The sequence below is a fragment of the Mus caroli genome, chromosome 4 (assembly GCF_900094665.2).
Source record: "Mus caroli chromosome 4, CAROLI_EIJ_v1.1, whole genome shotgun sequence".
Taxonomy (NCBI): Eukaryota; Metazoa; Chordata; class Mammalia; order Rodentia; family Muridae; genus Mus; species Mus caroli.
In genome coordinates, this window is record NC_034573.1 from 140,846,023 (window position 1) to 140,867,389 (window position 21,367).

The 21,367-nt window shown below is 48.6% G+C and overlaps 1 non-coding gene across 1 annotated transcript; it reads left to right on the forward strand.

Moving 5' to 3' along the window:
• Positions 1–16,580: 16,580 nt before the first annotated feature.
• On the forward strand, positions 16,581–16,741 carry LOC115031008. Its single transcript, XR_003836600.1, has one exon. It is a non-coding gene; the product is annotated as a U1 spliceosomal RNA (small nuclear RNA).
• The last annotated feature ends 4,626 nt before the right edge of the window (positions 16,742–21,367 follow it).

Below are 21,367 nucleotides of genomic sequence, written 5' to 3' on the forward strand. Positions count from 1 at the left end.
AAATAAACATAAAAAAGTGAGCCCAACAGCCTGCTCACAAAAGCTACAAAGGGGACTTGGCACAGGGGTGGCATGCAAATGAAGCATGGTAATTCCCACCAATCACTGCACAACTTTCAGTTCCACCAATCAGAGAGACCAAGCTCAGGTTTCCTGTTGCACCAATGGCTGTCTGCAGAACCACCGCCAAGGGTTGACAGTTCTCCCGCATGTCTGTGTGAATGATGGGTAAGCTGGGCCACCTGTTTGGATAGGCTAATCTTGGAGGCAGTCTTCCAAGGCTGATGCAGAGCCTGTAGAGAAGTCCTGACAGGAGCAGAAGCCATACCTTGGCTTCACAGATTTTAGCAGCTGGGGTGGAGTGTCCCTCAGAATGGGAGGGGAGGGTCTGAACCCTCCTGGGCTGTCTTTGAGGCGGTCTGGTTATGGCTAAAGGGTTTCTCAGCTGATGGTTTCCCACTAGAGGCAGCCAGGCAGAGGAAGGGTGTTTCGGGAAGTGTTAAAAAGAACGGCAAGTTCCTGCAGTACACCCAGCTACTCTCTGCCCGTGACGGTTTCTCCATCTCTGTCTTTAAGCTAGCCCCCACCCCCATCCCCCACAGTGACCGATTGCTGTTTTCTCAGCTCCACTTTGTGTGTCTCAGTGCCACCTGTACTTTCTCAGCCATAAACCCCCTGTGATCTGTGGTCCCACATTCCAGTAACCCAGTAAAACCAAACTCTAGAGGCTTATAATTAACCAGTCAGATTTGTATACCAATAAATTCTCAATTCACAAATTTCCCACACAATAAATTCAGCACCTATTGATAATGATACAAGCTGCCCACCTAGATTAGACAAGTTATCCCAATTATTCTTTATGATATTTATAGCACCTGTGGCTATTTAAAAACTATAAAAAGTCTGGATCATCTTCCTCTTGCTCCATCTTTCCTCCTTCCACTTCCTCTCTCCCACATCTCCCTCTCTGCAACTCCTTGCTCCACCTCCCTTTCCCCGTCCAATCACAGGCTTCTTATTGCATTAATAATTAAATTAATTGGACAGGGAAAATCCTGCTACAGAAGGGAACTGATACCTCCAGCTTCAATGGTTGAGTGGTTCCCAGTCCCCACGCCCAAGCAGTTCAAGTTACTTCAAGAAAAAAACACATTTTATATATAAAGTAACATTCTTGTCGGTGCTAACCACTCTGTCAGACTGTCCTTAGGGGGAGCAGGGTCTCTACTCATTGAATGTTGGAATTATTTGAGATTTGTTATCTTATGTGTAAAATGTACCTATGTCTGTCTGGGTACGTGTGCATCTGAGTGCAGGTGCCCCTAGAGACCCAAACATGGCATCAGATCCCCTGGGGTGGCGTTACAGGTAGCCGTGAGGCTCCCGCACCCAGAGGCTACAGGATCTGGGTGAACTCTGAACCACAGAGCTCTCTCTCCAGCCCCCTTGAGAGTTATTTCTAAAAATTTTGCTTTGTGGTTGCTTTTGAATGGTTTGTTTGTAGAGGCAGAAATGTGGCTTGTTGCTGTTTGAGCAGCCTTTCTTGTTACTGCACATGGCATGTAGATAAATCTGTCTCTTCATTGGCAATCAGTTTGTTTACACTGACAGGAGTTCCTTCCTTGTCTAGTCTTTATTGTTGTTGTTTCTCTGTGTAGCCCCTGGCTGTCTTAGAACTCACTCTGTAGACCAGGCTGGCCTTGAACTCACAGAGATCTGCCTGTCTCTGCCTCCCAAGTGCTGGGATTAAAGGCGTGCGCCACCATGCCTGGCCAGTCTCTCAATTATTACCCTTGAGTTAGGTGGTAGAACTTCACTCAATGATTCTTTTTCCCTTTTTTCTTTATACAGGAAATGTAAAATTCTTTGATTAGGTTGAGGAAGTTCCCTCCTCTTTGTTTGTGCAGAGAATTCTTTTCTTCTTCATCTTTGTCTGCTTTTTCTTATTTTTTTTCCTGGGGGTGGGGGTGTGTGGACATTTAGGAAATAGGAGGCCATATAGCCTAGGCTAGTCTTAAACCTGATCTATAATAAAGGATCATGTTGAATTCCTGATCCTCCTGCCTCCGTTTCCCAAGTGCTGGGGTTACATATTAGTATCACCATTTCTGGTTTTCCTTTCTTTTTCTTTTCTTTTCTTTTTAGCAAATTTATTTGTTTTGTGACACAGAGAGTCAGTTTGCTGCCAGGTTGGAACTGCCAGGATCAAGGAGCCTCAAGCCTTGGCTTCCCAAGTAGTTGGGACGACAGACATGTCCCCAACTGGCAACCCCCGTAAGATCAGAAGTGACTTCTCTTGCCTTTGGACACTTGGTGTCTTGTTCTGTCTGCCCCCCCTCACCCCCCAGTCCACATGTGATGCACCCCCCACCTCTCTGATGCAGCACATCTTGGGTAAGAGAGTTAGACTCTCATTTATATCCAACCAGGAACACAGAAAGCACACAACAGGGTATGCTTACCTGTGACACACACACACACACACACACAGAGAGAGAGAGAGAGAGAGAGAGGCAAGGTCTGCTTTGCTTCTGTGTCAGAGGAATCCAGGCTATCCTGGTAGGGAAGGTGTGGCAATGTTAGCGCCAATGGGAAGAAGCACTGGAGGCTCGTATAACCTTCAACGGCCTGTCCTGAATGGTCTACATCCTCCAGCTATGTCCCGGATCCCAAAGTTCCATCATCTGTGGAAACAGTACCGCCATTTCTGGACCAAGTGCTCAGACTGTATGATACATTTGCCATAGTGTATTTTGGCGTCACATGAGAGTAGTTGAAAAGCGCACGAGGATCTTGGGATACGAATCACTGACTGTGCAGTAGATAACAGAAAAGGAGAGGGAGATGGGGGAGATGGTTAGTCCGATAATGTGTTTGAATAGACTAGTCATTTCGATGATCAAAGTAAATGAAATTATCTAAGCTTTCAGGTTCTTAAAAACAAACCCACGTTATTTCTGAGACAGGGTTTGATTTTGTTCTTGGTGGAAGATGTCACCCTGATGGAAACTTTAGCTCTCAGGGACGTGGGGCTACTCAAGTGGGTGTCTTCAGCTGGGCCAAGCAGATGTTTCCATTCGTGGGTAGGATGTACCACACACTAGGGCTACAGCATACACAGCACCTGTGTGCTCTGCGTGGGGTGGGGTTAGAACGATTGTTATCAGCGAGATTGCAAAAAGACTATCACAAAACCCAAGGTTATCTTTAGGAAGAAAAAAAAAAAGGCTGAAAAAAACATAACTTTAGCGTGTTTGCGGGGAGGATGCTTGTGCCTGTCCGTGCACGTGGAGGCCAATGCAATGTCAGGTGTCTTTCTTGATTGCTCTCCACCTTGTTTCCAGCACAGGGTCTCTCTCTCTCAGAACCCGGAGCTCACTGATTGGCTAGTCTGGTTGGCCAGCAAGCTCTCGGGGAACGCCCTGTCTCTCCCTCCCTCGTACTGATTGGTTAGTCTGGTTGGCCAGCAAGCTCTCGGGGAACGCCCTGTCTCTCCCTCCCTCGTACTGGGATTCCAGGTGTGTGTTCTACCCAGATTCTCACGTGGGGCTGGGGGAACAAACTCAGATCCTCAAACTTGCACCATAGCCACTTCAGCCAACAAAGCCAGATCTCTAGCCCAAGACAACACATGTTGAAAACGTCCTATTATTATTACAACAGTATTGCCAAACTTGAGTTCACACGCTGTGCCCTGAAACGCCAGGCTCTGCCATCTGTCCCCGAAGAGCCAATTAATGCAACCAAATTCAAAGCGTAAAACAAACCAAACAACCCCCCACCTTCCCCCCGAGCCCCGACCCCGCTGCTCACCCGCTCGCCTGCCCACCCCAACTCTCAGAAGGCTCAGAGGCAGGTAGATCTCTGTGAGTTCAAAACCAACCTCCCTATTCACTGCAGACATAGTAAGGAGAGAGACAAGAAAAGTTTCTAACCCCAGGAGTCCTACCTACAGCGAGGTTAAAATACACACAGGGGGCAGGGATGTGCACAGCTAAGCAGCCCCCACTAAGGTGTGATCCTGCCCACTGGTAGCACTCTGTTGTCTGGGTTACAGTCTCCCCAGCAAGGTAGTAGCAGTGTCAGCAACCTGAAATCTCCTCCTTGGAGATGAGCTGCCTACTGGCTGGTGCCTCTTCCCAGGAGGCAAGCCGTCCTCTGGCTGGCACCAGGCTTTAGCCAAGATTCCTGGGACAATTCCAGTTTCTTGGGGTCCATTGTTTCAATATAGTCTGTTTGGAGACTGAGGGAACACGCTGGTCTCTGACAAGCCACTTCCAATGTTAGCCGAATTAAGAGGAATCATGAACAAGTATGACATTCTTGCTAGATAATGGAAACATGGTGGTCCCAAGTATGTTACACATTTTCAATGTGGAGCCAAGCATGGTGCATGCCTATGGTCCCAGAACTTGGGGGCAGTGGCAGTGGCAGGCAGCCTTTGAATTCGAGGCCAGTCTGGAGCACAAAATGAGACCCTGTTCTCAGCTATCTCTCCCTCAAAAATGACTTCATATCTTAGATTCTTTCGCCATCAATAACTTACTTATTAGCTATATAATGGTTTGTATATGCTTTGCCCAGAGAGTGGCACTATTCGGAAGTGTAGCCTTGTTGGAGTAGGGGTGTCACTGTGGGCATGGGCTTTAAGACCCTCATCCTAGCTGCCTGGAAGTCAGTATTCTGCTAGCAGCCTTCAGATGAAGATGTAGAACTCTTAGCTCTTCCTGCACCATGCCTGCCTGGATGCTGCCATGCTCCTACCATGATGATAGTGAACTGAACCTCTGAACCTGTAAGCCAGCCCAAATTAAATGTTGTCCTTTATAAGAGCTGCCTTGGTCATGGTGTCTGTTCGCAGCAGTAAAGCCCTAAGACAAGCTCCATACAAGAACCCTGATTCTGTCGAGTTCACAGAAGGAGCGGACATGGCACAGATGATTCTCACACTGGGTCAGGGCTCTTGAGGCACCTGCTCCCTGTATTCAAAGCCACCAAGATAAATTCCTTCCTGACCAAGAACTCTGAGCCAAGGGAACTGGCAAGAGGGACCAGGGCCACATCAGGCAGCATGCACATTCTCTAGGAGGATCCTTCATGACACACAATATCCTGAGGCCCTACTGTGTGCTGGGAATAGACAGTGAGCCAGATCAGGACAGACTGATGCTGGCAGGTAGCTTGGTGCCTGGTGCCTGCAGTGTGAGGTTGGAGGGAGCTCATGTTAGCAAGCTGAGAAAGGGGTGTTTGGGGCTGTTGGGGTCAGAGGTCACAGAGCACACCAGGCCAGCCAAGGAGGGTGAGGCTGAGGCGAGACCCCGGGAGCAGTAACCTGGTGTTCACATTTTCTACACTAAAGCAAGCATCTGGGGTTTTTAACCTGTGGAATCTGGAAGCCCCAGGAGGGATCTGATGGAGTCTCCTTCACTATAAGAAGGATGGATTCAAGAGAGGTATGACCAGACTCCGATGCCAAGGGACAGTGCAGGAGCCCCATGGGAAGATGGACAAGGGAACCGGGCAGGACTTTATCTGGGATCAGAATGTAGTCTTGGCTAGGGGCTGGGAGGTGAGTCACTGAAAGTCCTAGAGACAATCAGGGGCAGAGGAGACTGACCCAGTGACACTGAGGAGAGTGGAATAAGGCCCAGGGCAGGAAGGACAGCCAAAGCATGAGTGACTCGGTGACAATCCAGGGTTTTTCATTCAGATGAAAAACCTGCAGAATGTGGTCTCCGGTGTTAGAATCAAAACTGGCCATCAGCTTGGCAGCTCGGTCCCCATGGCTTGCTTAGTCTTCTCTCGTATGAGGCCAATGACCGCTTGCCTAGGGATGGTACCGCCCACAGCGGTTCCAGCCCTTCCACATCACTCACTCTAGACGACGTCCCACAGGCTTGCTTAAAGGCCAGTCTGACGGAGGCATTTTCTCAGTTGAGGTTTCCTTTTCCCAGGTGACCAAAACCTAACAGATACAACTGACCCCTTGATGTGATACACTAACACAGCAATATCCAACTACAACCCAGCCAGGAGTGGGGGAACATAGCTTTAATACTAACACTCGGGAGGAGAGGCAGGCAGTTCCTGCTTGGTTTGATTCCTAATATATCATGTTTCTATCTCAATATAAAAGAAGGTATAACTTTAAAAGTCCCATGGTCCTTAATAGATTCAAACAGTTTAAAAGGTCAGTGTCTTTAAAATATCGGACATCTCTTTAAAAGCCCAAAGGCTCCTAACTGTGATCTGTAAAATACAAAAATAAACCACACGTTTTTACCATTTCAAAAAGGAGGAGGTGGAGCTCAGTTAAATCAGAACAAAGTCAACCGCGGGCCGTGCACATCCGGCTGCTCTGCAGGCTGTTCCTCCGTGGAGCACACCTGCTGTGGGTGCTTTGCTATGTGCCATCCAAAGTCACTAGGCTGCATCCTAATCCCAAGGTGGCATCTTGCAAGGCCAGTAGGTCTTGTGGGTGAAGCCTTCATGCATGGAATTAGCACCATCACAAAGAGCTAATCCCACGGTCCTTGTTGGGACATGGTTACAAGCGTCCATCTATAAACCCAAAATGAGCTCTGACCACAGCCCAGATCTGCTGGCTCAAGCTACACCAGCCACTGCCCTTGGTGGTTGTCCCTTTGTGCTGGAATCTCCAGTAGGCTGGAATATCCACTACAGCTGAGGCTGCACCTTCACCAGTGGCCTCTCCTGACATCTTCAGAGACTGACTCTACTGCCTGCTTCCTCAGCATCTCTCCTTGACCCCCACATGCCACCAAAATGAGCAGCTTATGGGAGATGTTTACACATGAATAATAATTAGTTCGCTTCCAGCTTGAGATGCAGCTGTGGCCCCTCTGGACCATCGCTTTGGTGTGCTGAGCCGGAGAAACAATCCCCAGAGGCTCTCACCTGAGTGGTGCTGGCCTCTGGTTAATCCCAGCGGATCCCTCAGCTCCCGATGACCAGAAACCACAGATTCCTAATCCAAATCCATCACACATGGCCCCAAAAGAGCCTTTGCTTGCCTCTGAAACCTCACAGCCAGGCCTCCGTCATTTCTCTCAATAGTCTTACCTCCCAAGCTCCTGCAGAACAGCGTGTTACGCATTGAACGTCCGATGGCTTCTTCAACGCAAGGTTCTACATACTTCCAAAATCATCCCTAAAACAACAAGGTCACCACAATGGTTTGTTTGCTGTTGCTGCGATAAAACACTGTCCCAAACCAACTCCGGGAAAGAAAGGATTTGACTTACGGAGTTTAGTCCACCATCAAGAGGAATCAAGACAGGAGAAGCTCAAGCAGAAGTGGGGACAGGAACCATGGAGGGATGCTGCTCACTGGCTTGCTCCCACAGCTCACTCAGCCTGCTTTCTCCAAGAACCCAGGACCACCTGCTCAGGGATAGCACTGCCTCCGGTGTGCTGGGCCCTCCCACATCAACAACCAATCAAGAGAATGAATGCCCCATAGACTTGCCACATACGAAATCTAATGGGGGATATTTTTCCAGTTGAGGGTCTTCTTCCTAGATGACCACAACCTATGTCAAGTTGTCAAACAACAACAACAACAACAACAACAACAAAAAACCCCCAGGATTTTATTAAATAGCCCAAGCAGACTGAGGCAGCTTCCGTGCCAACAGAACAAAAGCTTGCTCTTCTCCCTGTGCAGGAGACCCATCTTTCCTCTCTGGGGACCTCCTGGGTGTCTCCAGATCTAGTTGTGTTTGCTGTGCCTCCCCTGATCTACACAGTGTCTGTACCCCACCTCTTTTATTTTACCTTAAAGCCCTTCTTGCGAGACACAGGGTTTCCATATGCCTGGTATAGAGCAGGCACTTAAACACGCCTAAGGCCCCTTACATCTCAAAACGTTTATAGCTGCTACTAGATAGGAGGACACTCTTTTTGTATTTCCTTTTTCTCTTTTTGGGTGGGGTCTCGATATATAGCTCAGGCTGGCCTTGAACTGGAGACTCTTAGAACACAGCACAGATGTCACACCCCGAGTCAGGCAGCCTCCCTGTGGCTCTCTTCCAGACTTGAGTTAAGAAACAGTCTGTGTTGTGACCTGACAGCTTTCAAACAGTATGCTTTTACTTCATGTTGTTTGACCTGGTGGAAAGGTTATAAAAACCGGAGAGTTGTTTGTTTGTTTGTTTGTTTGTTTGTTTTATATCCATCTTTCTTTAGCTTGGGCAATTGGTCCAAACACTCTTCAGGAAGATTGGCCCTGGGAGGTAATTGTGAAGACTGCACACTCTGAAAAGGCTCCTCTGACTTCCCCACTCACAGCACATCCCTCTCAGCATGCCCTGTCTCTCTCTCTCTCTCTCTCTCTCTCTCTCTCTCTCTATCTCTCTCTCTCCATGTATTTATGTATGTCTGCCATATGCATGCCTAGGACCTGTAAGGTCAGAGGAGGGTGTGAAACCCTTAGGCCTGGAGTTCTAGACGGCTGTGAGCAATCGTGGGTGCTGGGAACTGAGCCCAGATCCTCTGTAGAAGCAGCCAATGTTCTCAGCTGCTCAGCATCTCCCCAGCCCCCTCACTCCCACTAAAGGAAGCTCCTCCCAGACTTGACAGGGATGCCTGTCCTCTCTAGGTCCCATCATGTGGACTCTCCACAGCATTGATTCTGTCCAGTGCCCTCCTGTCCACCATGAGACCACACCATAGTCCGAGGCTTTTTGTTACGATAAGCCTCACTCTTGAAGGGAATTATGAAGAGCTCCTTAGCTTCCTTCTACTGACCACTGCTGTTCTTGTTTATATCTCTGTGATAGAACCCCTGTCTCAGCCGCCTGCATGCTGGGATTGCACAGGCCCCGACCAGCTGTCCCCATTGCCACTGTAAGGCGCACCACAATGGGAAGGCACTGCAGCTCCTGAATTAAGCCGTAAGTTATTTTGGAAACTTGCCAGCCGCCACCTCCAATAGTGTATTCTAGAATGTCTGAACAAAGCAAAACACAAGGCTGTGAGCACCCAGGAGGATCTGAACTGAATGTGTCCCAGTGGAGCAGTTGATTACGGTATTAGACAGATGTCCTGGAGCATTCTGGGTAATCCTCCCATACAGTTATGGATGAAGAAAGAGAGCAGGCTAGTGTGAGACCTACACACACCATTTCCAGTGGGGAGACAGCTAAGAGGTTTAACGTCTGGGATTTGCAAATGTCCCAGCTGTAATGTTTTTAGCATAATTTGTAAAGGATGGACTGGCTGATGGTTCCTTAGACAGGACTGAGTCAGCTCAGTTCTGCAGGGGGAGCTCCCCCACCCCAGTATTGTGCTGAGTGTAAACTTTCCGCCTGGGACTCTAGTCTTCCTCCTTTCCCTCTTCCTCTGATTCATTTTTTAAAAAATAAGTTTTATTACTTTTATATTACTGTGTGTGTGTTTTAGTGAGTCCAGGGTCTGTGGAGGCCAGAAGAGGGTGTCAGATCCCCTTGAGCTAGAGTTACAGGTGGTTGTGAGCCACCAGATGTGGGTGCTGGAAACCAGGCTCAGGTCTTCTGAAGAGCAGCGAGGACCCCTAACCACTGGGCTATCTCCCCAGCCTCCACCTTTTGGTCCAGGCAGGGTCTCACCAGACTGGCCTTCAACTCTCATCACTCCTGAGGATGCCCTTCAGCTATGGATCCTTCTCCTTCCTCCTCCAAAGTGCTGGATTCCCTGTGTGTGCTGCTCTGTAGTGTTGGCGGTGGAACCTGGGTGTCGTGCGTGGTAGGCAGTTGCCCGCTGAGCTACACACCAGCCTCTCAGATTTCCTGCTGCCCAGGCAGAGGGTAGAGTTCTGCTTCACTTTCAGTAATAATTCCAGGTGTGTCCACACAGGTCTGCTGTGATTACCTACGGCTCTGTAAATGTCTATAGATCCTGCACACATGTGAGCCTTGACCAGGCTTCCCTGGTGCAATGTGGCTCCCTGGGTTTGGCACACTTGCCCCAGAAAGTCCTGTTATCCACGTCCATCCTGCTCCTGGATTTTGGTATTGCTGTTGGACTCGCAGGTTTGGTGGCTTTTTGGCACCAGTACTGATAATTAATCTGGGGTCCCTGGGTTGGTAGCATTGGTGGTGGGTTGGTGTCGGTAGGCATTAGGTTTAGGGTGTGGGTTAGCGTGAGCGTTGGAATCAGGGGTTTGGTGCTGGGTTGATAACGGTGTTGTGTTTGGTTCCTGGTGTTGATATTACCAGGATTTTTATCCAAGCTGTGCTCAAGGTGGGGGGGTTTGAAGAGTTTCTATGTTCGCCTGCCTACCTTGTGGGAGTTGTAAGAGAGTTGAGGAGCAAATTCTATGGCTGCTGAGACATCAGAAAGTAAAGGCACTTCCCAGCAAGCCTGACAGTCTGAGGAAGGGCCGGCTGTGTGCGTCCATCCGGCAGACACCCAGAGACTGCTGACGAAGCTGCTGCTGCCCTCTCCAGCTCCATCTCTGACTAGTTCAGCCGCCTGTGCCATGCTTCCTGGAAATGAAAACAGGAAGTGCCCTGACAGAGTAAACACCCAGGTATCAGATACGCTTCTCAGAATTCCACAGGAGCTGGGGAAGTGCCCGCTGGCTACACAGAGGCCTTACCACAACTCAACCGGATGCCTAACGGGCAGAGCTTCCTGGTCTCCTGATAAGAACTCCACCCTGATGGGAAGCCACTGATAGGGTGCCCTGTGTTTCCAGCAGGTCCCTAGGGCACCACCCACCTCATGGTGAGAGTCCTGAGATGATTCTCCTGAAGCGACTGAGCAGACCCGCAAGATACAACGTGTGTGTTCCTTGTCTGCAGGAGCAGGAGAGAGATGGGTGTTCCTGGGAAGAGCTAGTGTCCCAGCCTCTGGTCTGAAGGCCCTCAGCTGGGTGGAAGAGCCGTTGCTCTTGGACTTTTGATTGACTGGGTAGCACCCTCTCTTCTCTATTTCATTCATCCTACAAGTTTATTTTAATGTGTTGAGTAGCATATATTAATCATACATAACAACGGTTTCATTATAACACCTTATATGTATATGTAATGTATTTAAGCCATAGTCACATATCCCCTTACCCATTCCTGTCCTCTTCCTTGTCCCCACAAGCCCCTCTGCTCTCGGCTATGTCTTTGTGTATGCTGACTCAGTGGGTACCTAGGAGCATGTAATGCTGTGCCCTGAGTTCACGGGAAACCCAGAGGAGCCCAAGAATTGCAAAATCCACTGAAACTCACAAAAGAGTCTTTTATTTTCAAGTTCAAACTCGATTCACCCACCTAGTACCCACTTTGTGAATGCTGGCAAGCGACCCCTAGTCCGGAAAACATTGGGTTTATATATAGTATAGAAATAGTGTGAATATTCACAGAAAAGGGGGAGTAGAGGGTGGACTAGTACTGAAGTGGGAGGGAGGGGGTTAATGGGTTCAAGGACTAATTTTAGGGCCATCATAGCTGTCTGTGACCTGACCTCTGTTTAACTTTTACTTTTTCCATGGTCTCCCTTGAGCTTCTTATTTCTCTAAGGTCTCAAGGACAGGCACGTGGAGTTTCCCTGCTCATCAGCAGCAGTGTTGAGTGCCATTCTAATGCTAGGGGAGGGGGGGGGAGGATGGGAGCCTCTGGCGGGAATGCAGAGGCAAACTGTCTGTACAACACTGAAGTCTCTCTAGTATCAATAACTCAGGGGTTACAACAGTGCACCCTCTCAGTAGCGTCACCACCAAGGGCAATGTCTCTCCTGCCCTCAGTGACCATTAACTGCGTTTAAGTCCTCATAGAGAAGTGGGGTCCCATGAGTTCCCCCATCCCACAACAAAGTACTGGTTTAAAGATAACCCCCGGTTGATATTCTTAAGATCCATCCATTTGCCTGCAAAATTCATGACGTCTTTGTTTTTAGTAGCTGAATAGTATTCCATTGTGTAGATGAACCACATTTTCTTTATCCATTCTTCAACTGAGGGACATCTAGGTTGTTTCCAGTTTCTAGCTATTACGTGTAACTTTGATTTTTTCAGAACCTATTTTTTTTTTAAATTTATTTATTTACTTTACATCCCAATCAAAGCTTTCCTTCCCACCTGTCTTAGTTAGGGTTTTACTGCTGAGAACAAACACCATGATCAAGTCAATTCTAATGAGAATAACATTTAATTGAGGCTGGGTTATAGGTTCAGAGGTTAAGCCCATTATTCTCAAAGTGCGAGCATGGCAGCATCTAGGCAAGCATGGTGCAGGAGTAGCTGAGAGTTCTACATCTTCATCTGAAGGCTTCTAGAATACTGACTTCCAGACAGCTAGGATGAGGGTCTTAAAGCCCATGCCCACAGTGACATATCTACTCCAACAAGGCCATACCTACTCCAACAAGGCCATACCTACTCTAACTGGGCCACACCTTCTAATAGTGCCACTCCCTGGGCAGCATATACAACCCATAACATTCCACTCCCTGTCCCCCATAGGATTGTTCAAACATACGAGTCTATGGAGGCCATACCTAAACATACCATACTAAAAAAGTACATTTAGTCCAACATCCAAAGTCCCCATAATCTATATTAGTATCAACAATGTTAAAATTTCAAAGTTTCTTATGAGATCCACCCAATCACTAAACTGTAATCCCCAAAGCAAGACAGGAAATCAAACCAACTGGGCAAACTACAAACTGTGCATCTCTGTGTCTGATATTAAAGCAGTTTTCAAATCTCCAACTATTTTTTTCACCTTTGTTGTCAGCAACAAACTTCTGTCTCCTGGGCTGGTTCCACTCTGTTAACAGGTTTCCTTAGCAGATAGCTCATGGCTCTGGCATCTCCAAAGTCTTGGGGTCTCCAAGGCAACTTCAAAGTTACAACTTCCTGTTTCAATGTCTGGGATCCACACATGATCTTCTGGGCTCCTCCAAAGGGCTGGTGTCACTTCTCCAGCTCTGCCTTCTGTAGCACTCTAAAGTCAGGTTGACCCACTCCATTGCTGCTGCTGTTCTTGGTGATCATCCCATGGTACTGGCATTGAAAGATCCTGACAGAATGTAAAAGGTCACAGAAGCCCATGCCTCCTTTTCTGAGAATCCGGCCAGCCTGACGGGTCTGGTAGAGTCTCTTCTCGTCAATCCACTTGAGATGATTGTCAGCAGCTCCTCCAGGTTCTGTTTACCAAGGTTCAGAGGTCAGTCCCTCATCATCAAGGTGGGAGTAGGGCACCCATCTAGACAGGCATGATGTAGGCAGAGCTGAGAGTTCTACATCTTCATGTGAAGGCTGCTAGTGGCAGACTCCCAGAACCTATTTTTAATGATGGTTCTCAAACGCTTTAGCCTCCCTTGTAGCCCATCTCCCACCAGAGGTAGTGGGAAAGAAAGGATATGGGGGAAGTGGACCTGTTTAGAGAGGTTCTTTGGAACAGCTCCCGTCTGTGTTGTCTGGAAATCGGCAGTTCAGTTCACAGGTCAGCAGCAGCAGCTAGATCCACTCGCAAACACTTCATAGATACACCAATAGTCCAGTTTGGTAGCATTGTGTATCGGTAGTTGATTAATCTGCTCTAATCTCCCCTGCAGCGGCACACCTCACCACCTGCTCCTGGTGCTCTGGATTCTCTAATAAAAGATACACACACACACACACACACACACACACCCTTCTATTTTAATATGTCTTAAACACTGTAATGGCTGGGCCACTCCCAAACTTCCACACTGCTAATGCCTCCCCTCTGGCACCCCTGAGTTATTACTTACTAAAATCTATATTCCATCTTTGCTACCCTAGACCCAGTGGTGTGTGTGTGTGTGTGTGTGTGTGTGTATACTGGGGCCGACTTCCCTGGCTGGTACTGCCTTCTGAAGCTCTCAAGCCTGCATCTTATTCCTTTCCTGGCATGGTGACTATTCTTCCTCTCCTGTGTTCCTTGCCAGGGAACCTAAAAGCCCTGCCTCTGTCTCCCTGCCCAGTCATTAGCCGCCGGCAACTCTATTTACCAATCAAAGCCAACTGAGGGCAGGGATTCCCAGAGTTTTACAGGTAGACATTCGGGTCCCCGTGTAATTTTGGGAGCTGAATTAACACAAGAAGCGGTAGAACCCATTCAAAAACAAGAGTTGGGATAGCAAACATGAATCAGCAGCTATGGCACGACCTAGCAGAGACAGCCAGGCCTCAGCCTTGGCACGAGTCAGCAGGAGAGACCTGGAGGCAAGCCAGGAAAAGTTCTTGGCTGTGCCTCAATCAGGGAAGCAAAGATCAGGGAAGACTCGAGACCCACAAGTGTTGCACAGCTAACTCTATAAGCAAGCCTGGCTCAGCCTCTGTCACTGTCGAGTCCTGTTTACACTCGCTCCAAACATCACGTGTCCTTCACACGTCTTGCCTCAGCACAAGCACTGTCTCAGCTGACATCCTCTGCCAATCAGCTGGAGTCTGGGGAAGCAGCAAGAAACTGCAGCACACGACCAGAAGTTTTTTGGTGCACTTCTGTCTATGGCGTTCCGACAAATGCAGCTCAACTATGCAACGGAAGGTAGACCAACACATGTGTGTTGTTAGCAAAGAATCCTTCATCACCTGTCCTTCCACACGCTTGCTTTAGCAGAACATCCTCTCTCCTGCGTCTGCTTCAGCAAAACACCATCCAACTGACTTTCCAAAGAACCCTTAAATTTCCACTTCAATTACAAATAAAGCTACTATGACCATGGTTGAACAAGTGTCTTTGTGAGATGGTGGAGCATCTTTTGGGTGTATGCCCAGGAGGGGTATAGCTGGATCTTAAAGTAGAAATATTCCAAGTTTTCTGTAAAACTGCCAAATGATTTCCAAAGTGTTTGTACAAGTTCGCACCCCATCAGCCATAGAGGAGTGTCGCCTTGCTCCACATCCTCACCAGCATCTATCACTTGAGGTTTTGATCTCAGCCATTCTGACTGGGGTAGGATGGAATCCCAGAGTTGTTTTGACTTGCATCTCCCTGCCCAGTCCCCAAAGCACAAGCATGGTATGTACTCACTGATAAGTGGAGATTAGCCATAAAGTACAGGATGCCCACGCTACATTCCACAGACCCTAAGAAGCGAAACAAGAAGGAAGGCACAGTGAGGAAGCTTGACTCTCACTTAGAAGGGGGAATAAAATAGTCATAGGAGGCAGATGGAGGGAGGGGACTGGGTGGTAGAGGGGGTGGGGATGGGGGTGTTCAGGATCAAGTTTGGGGAGGGACTGGAGAGATGGTCAGATAGCCAGGAGAATGAATGGAATTCTGCAACTGACAGGGGTGGGGGCATCTCCAGGAAGAGACAGAGACCTGGGATTATTAGGGAGGCATCCAAGAATCAATGGGGGTGACCCTAGTTGAGGGGTATAGAACTGGAAGAGGGTACCTCTTATAGCCAGGCAGGAACCTCAATGGATTGGTAGGAACACCAACCTACCCACAAAAATTTTGACCCCAAATTTATCCTGTCTACAAGAAATGCAGGGACAAAGATGGGGCAGAGACTGAGGGAATAGCCAACCAATAACTGGCCCCAACTTCAGACCCATCCCATGAGCAAGCACCGACCCTGACACTATTAGTGATGCTCTGTTATGCTTGCAGACAGGACTCCAGGAAAGGCTATCCTGAGAGGCTCCACCCAGCAGCTGACTATGATGCAGAGACCAGCAGCCAAACAGTGGGTGGAGCTTGGCGACTCTTAGGAAAGGACAGGAGAAAGGATTGTAGCCTCTAAGGGAATAGGGATTGGAACTCCTCAGGAAGGCCAACAGAGTCAACTAACCCTTGGGGCTCTCAGAGACTGAACCACCAACCAGAGAGCACACATGGGCTGGACCTAGGCCTCCCCACACATAGGTAGCAGATGTGCAGCTTGGGTTACGTGGGTCCTGAACAACGGGTACGAGGGCTATCCTAAAGCCGTTGCCTGTCTGTGGGGTGTGTTCTTCTAGCTGGGCTGCCCTGTCTGGCCACTGTAGGAGAAGATGTGCCTAGCCCTGCAGAAACTTGATATGCCAGGTGGGGGGATAACCAGGGAGACCCCCACCTTCCCAGAGGAGAGGGGGAGGAGGGAGAGGGAGGGGAGAAAAACTGTGAGGGGATGACAGGGATGGGGCAGTGAGCAGAATGCAAAGTGAATAAGTAATAATAATAATAATAATAATAATAATAATATAATAATAATAAGGATAAGGATAAGCACTGTGGAAAAGCCCTCCACAGCAACACCTAGAGTTGAGTTTGAGCTATGCACCAGGTTCTCACCAAAGTGCTCAGCAGTTGGGCTTCACTATCACCCCACTAGATTTTTCTTTAAACTGTTTTTCTGTGCTTTAATAAAAAAATACTGCATGCTGTACAAATTTAAGACTAAGTAATAAATAGCAGTAGTCAGAATTATTCTGGGGTGAACAGAGTTAAACACGAATCACCCGCACATGTCTTTTTTTTTTTGGTTTTTCGAGACAGGGTTTCTCTGTGTAGCCTTGGTTGTCCTGGAACTCACTTTGTAGACCAGGCTGGCCTCGAACTCAGAAATCCGCCTGCCTCACCCGCACATGTCTTTACTGTGTATGTCGGGCAAGCTTATCAGTAGTCACCCAGCAGGGGACACACCATGACCACAAGGTGGTTTCCCGGCGGTGTGAGGCTCCTCCGCTGCCCTCTGATGTGCTGACCCCCGAGATTCCCCCACACGTGGGAAATTAACTGCATAATCTGTGGGAGTGGGGGCTGCGTTCACACACCCTCCTAAAGAAGGTTTCTAAAAACCGAGCATAATAAAAGCTTACAGTAGAGACTGGAGAGAGAGTTCAGCTGTTAAGAGCCCTTGCTGCTTTGGCTGAGGGCGTGGGTTCTGCTCTCAGCAGTCACATGGTCTCCTTTCCAGGTCTGGAGAGGTGGCCCACAAGCACTTGGTGCTCTGACTGAGGGCTCGCCTTCAGTTCCCAGCATCTGTATCAGTGGTTCGCAATCTCCCTCATGCTGGGACTCTTTAGTCCCTCATGTCATGGTGACCCCCAACCATAAAATTACTTTTGTGGCGATTTCACAACTGTAATTTTGATACTGTTATGAATCGTTATGTGAATATCTGTGTTTTCCGAGAATCTTAGGCGACCCTGCGAAAGGGCTGTACAGTCCCCAAAAGGAGTCACGACCCACAGGTTGAAAAGGGCTGATCTACGTGGTGGCTCATAGGTCTCTAGTTCCAAGGGATCTGATGCCCTCTTGTGGCCTGCCTGGGGACTGCACAATGTGGTTCATAGACGCACGTAGTCAAAAATATCATAACACCGCTACTAAATAATAATGATTAAAGGCGTGCGCCACCACCGCTCAGCTTTGATGATGATGATTTAAAAAATATTTCCACTAGAACCGCAGTCGAGTGTGCACAGTGCTCTTGCAGAGGAACCAAGCACCCATGCTTGGTGGCTCACCTGTAACTCCAGCTCCAGGGACCTGACGCCCTCTTCTGGCTACTGCAGGCATCTGCATACACTTGGTATGCTTTCTACACAAATGCATACATAAATGAAAACAAGTCGTAAAACTTGAACAGTAACAAAAGCAACAAAAAACATATTCCAATATAAATACTAGAAGACCTTCATTCTAGGATCCCAAAGTCTCTCAAATCATAAAACCAGAAAAGCCCAGTCTTCAGTGGTGAGCACCATATTTGTTTTGGGCATATTTGTACAGAGCATCTCCGATGACAGATGACACGTGTGTAACTCTCTGTTGAAATCTGCATCTGGGCTCTTCAACACGCAGAAACAGGTCTCTGGTTGTTTGGCTGTTGAATTAAATAATTAATTAATAAGTCCCAGTGGCAGGCTCACCACCCCGCCTTTATGTTCCCCAAAGAAAGACATTCCTCCCCGCTCCCCCCACACAGCCTTGATATTTTGATAGGCCTTAAGTAGCTCGATAGCTGGGCCACTGCTTAACCTCCACGCGGCTAATCCACCTCCCGCCAATAATCCCGAATTACTTCTTACTGCACTCTCTGTTCTCTCTTCGCTGCCCTGGACCCAGGTGGGCAGTCCTCTCTGGCCACACTCTCCCGGCTCCTTCACATGGTAGCTACCCTTCTCCGTCTGTCCCAAGCCCCAGGAAATTCCAAAAACCCGACCTCTGTCTGTCCTTCCCAGCTATTGGCTGTTGGCATTTTTATTTAACAGTCAGAATCCATTGGGGGCAGGTTCCCAGAAGCTACTTACAGACACTACTTGCAGTTTGGGGGACCCAAATTAACATTAGAAAACAAGCAGCATTTGGCCAAACCCACCTCATTTCGCAACCTGGATCTTGCTTAAAGGTGTTCAGTTTACCGGAGTCTCTGGATCCCCCTCCCCATTTACCCCTAATGTCACTTAGCGCGAAGCTCAGATGTAAATATTTGACACCCACACTCACCCACTCACTTCTGCCACCCAGCTGTTGGAAATTTTTGTCAGATGAGAAACTGGAAAGAACAAAAACTCCCTCTGCCACAAGAGGGCGGTAGACACCACCATTGTGCGGGTGGCTACCTGGGACCAGGGAGACTTCAGGATGAAGTGGTGCCAGGAGTCATTTAATTATCACCTGTCTTCCTGCAGACAAGAAGGGAAAATGATGGTCATCTTCTGGGGACTAACGAGATCACCCTGCTGGCCTGTTGGCCAGGGTCTATACCCTCAGAGGTTAACTTGGTCTCAATTAGACGGAACCAGGAAGTTCCTAACCACGTGCAATCAGCCCAACAGAGGAAAACATGGTCTTGGGCAGAGAATGAAAATTAGAGACAGCAATTTAAGTAACCAAGACCATTCTAAAGCATGCATGACACGTGGCTTTGGTTGGTTTTTGAGAGATGGTCTCATGTAACCCAGGCTCATTATGTAGATCAGCCTAATTCTGAACTCCTGATCCTCCTGCCTCCACCACACAGGGTGTATGCAGTCCTGGGGATGGAACCCATCTCAGGGCGGCACTCCCACGGGCTGTTTCAGATCCAAGCTCCATGTAGTTAACGTAGCCTGAAATCTCACCGTGTTCCAAGAAATTGCTAGAGCCAAGCCTGCTGGTATGTGCTTATAACCCTAGCATTTCGGAGGCTAAGGCAGGAGGATTGTTCCAAGTTTGACGCCAACCTGGTCTCTGCCTCGAGTTCTAAGCTAGCCCGAACTATGTGTCCAGACTGTGTCTCAAAAACCCAGGAACAATGGTTAGATGAAGACTCCGTTGGTGAGCACACTGTGGAAAAATGATGGCGGGAGAGCTCCAGTTCGAGCCCAGAGCCAGCGTCAAGAGGCTGGGTGACCTACTGCGCAGATGCAATTCTAGCACAGGGAGATGGAGAGCAGTTGGCTCCATGGCGCTTGATGGCCAGCCAGCCTAGCCAGAAAGAGAATTCATCTCAAGGAATCAACGTGGAGGGCAGAATGATACCCTCTGGCCTCCACAGGCACCTCTGCGTACACATATACATGTAAACACATACACATAAACACACACACACACGATTTCTAGGAAGAGATTCCTGCTAGGAAAAAAATGACCAAGCTGTTTGGTTGGAGCTTGGAGTCCACTGCTCACCCCTGCCTGTGGCCTGGGAAGCCCCGTCTAATCTCCGCCCAAACCCTCGCACACTGAAAAACTCTGAACAAAAGAAGGGCCCCAAAGCCGGGCATGGTGGCGCACGCCTTTAGTCCCAGCATTTGGAAGGCAGAAGCAGATGAATTTCTGAGTTCGAGGCCAGCCTGGTCTACAGAGTGAGTTCCAGGACAGCCAGGGCTGCACAGAGAAACCCTGCCTCGGACACCCCCCCCCAAAAAAAAAGGTCCCAAAAGCTCAGTTCTGCATTTCCAGCAGCTGATGCAATCTACCAGCCCACCCGTGTAAGCGATCAGCTTTTGACTATATTTGGGCACAGTTCCGGTTCCTGGCTGATACATCATCGCCCGAGATCTATAAACCCCCTGGCCTTAGCCTGGGCTCGTGGTTTCCCTGGCTCTGTTCTCTGGGACCCGCGAACCCACCCAGGAGCTGCACCCAATAAACATACACCTATTTACTTTTAAGGTGATCTGATCTGGCCTATTGCGTTGGTGAAAACCTATTACAATCTTCTAGGAAAAGCATAATTTACCAAAACAGACTGAAGAAAGGAAACGCATAAATAAAACTGCCGTTGAGAAAGCTGGGGAAGAAGTTATAATTCCTGCCATGTTAGTCCAGAGGCCCAGGTAATCCTTGACAGCCAGGGAAGCAGTTATTCCAATACGCTCCAACTTCCGTGGGGTGCGCGCAGGCCTGGAGAGTGGAGGGAGCATTCTACTTACTGCCATGTTAATCTAATTGCTTCTGAAATTATTTTTTTAAAAAGTTTTATTTTATGTGTCTCTTTGTGTTGTGTACACATGCACCTGTGTGCTGGTGCCCATGGAGGCCAGAAGAGGGCATCAGATCCCCCCACCCACGGCGGAGCTAGAGTAACAGGCAGTGGATGTGTTGCTGCGTGGATGCTGGGAGCCAAACCCTGGTCCTCTACAAGAGCAGCCAGTGCTTTTCAACTGCGGAGCCATCTCTCCAGTCCCTCAGATCTGAAATTCTTAAGCAAACTAGTGAGTTTTGCAAATGAAGCAGATTGGACAACACAAACTCTTGTCTCTCCTTTGCAAGAGCTGTTTCCCAGTTTTAACCCGTGTCAGATGGTGGTTACCTTTGAATTAACGATTGACCAGTTATTGATTGTAACAGGCATTGTATCCCTGAGGCCTTCACTTGCTGATACAGTCTATCCTGAGCTTCCTGCCCTGTGGTCAACTCTGGCTCACTTCTTCCCTGTCACTTCAAAGGGATAGAAAGGGGCGAGGCTCACTGCCCACACACAGTCAATACAGGGCTGGGGACGACACACAGCTCATTGCTTGTGTGCTGGCCTCACCTGTGCGAAGATCAGCACTGCATTAGAATCAGGTGTGGTGGAGAACTGGGAGCCCTGCGCTTGGAGGAGAAGCTCAGGGTGACCCCTCTGCTACCCAGTAAGTTAGGGGCCAGCCTGGGCTACCGAGGACCTGAGTTTGATTCCCAGGACCCACACAGGAGGAGGGAACTAACTCCTGCAAATTGTCCCTTGGCCTCCACATTTGTACCATGACATTTATGTGCACATGCTCACACACATGAACACACACACACACACACATACACACACAAACACAAACGCAGTGTAAGTTTAAAAAAAAAAATCTTGTCTTAAAACAAGAACATTAGGGCTGGTGAGATGGCTCAGTGGGTAAGAGCACCTGACTGCTCTTCCGAAGGTCCAGAGTTCAAATCCCAGCAACCACATGGTGGCTCACAACCATCCGTAATGAGATCTG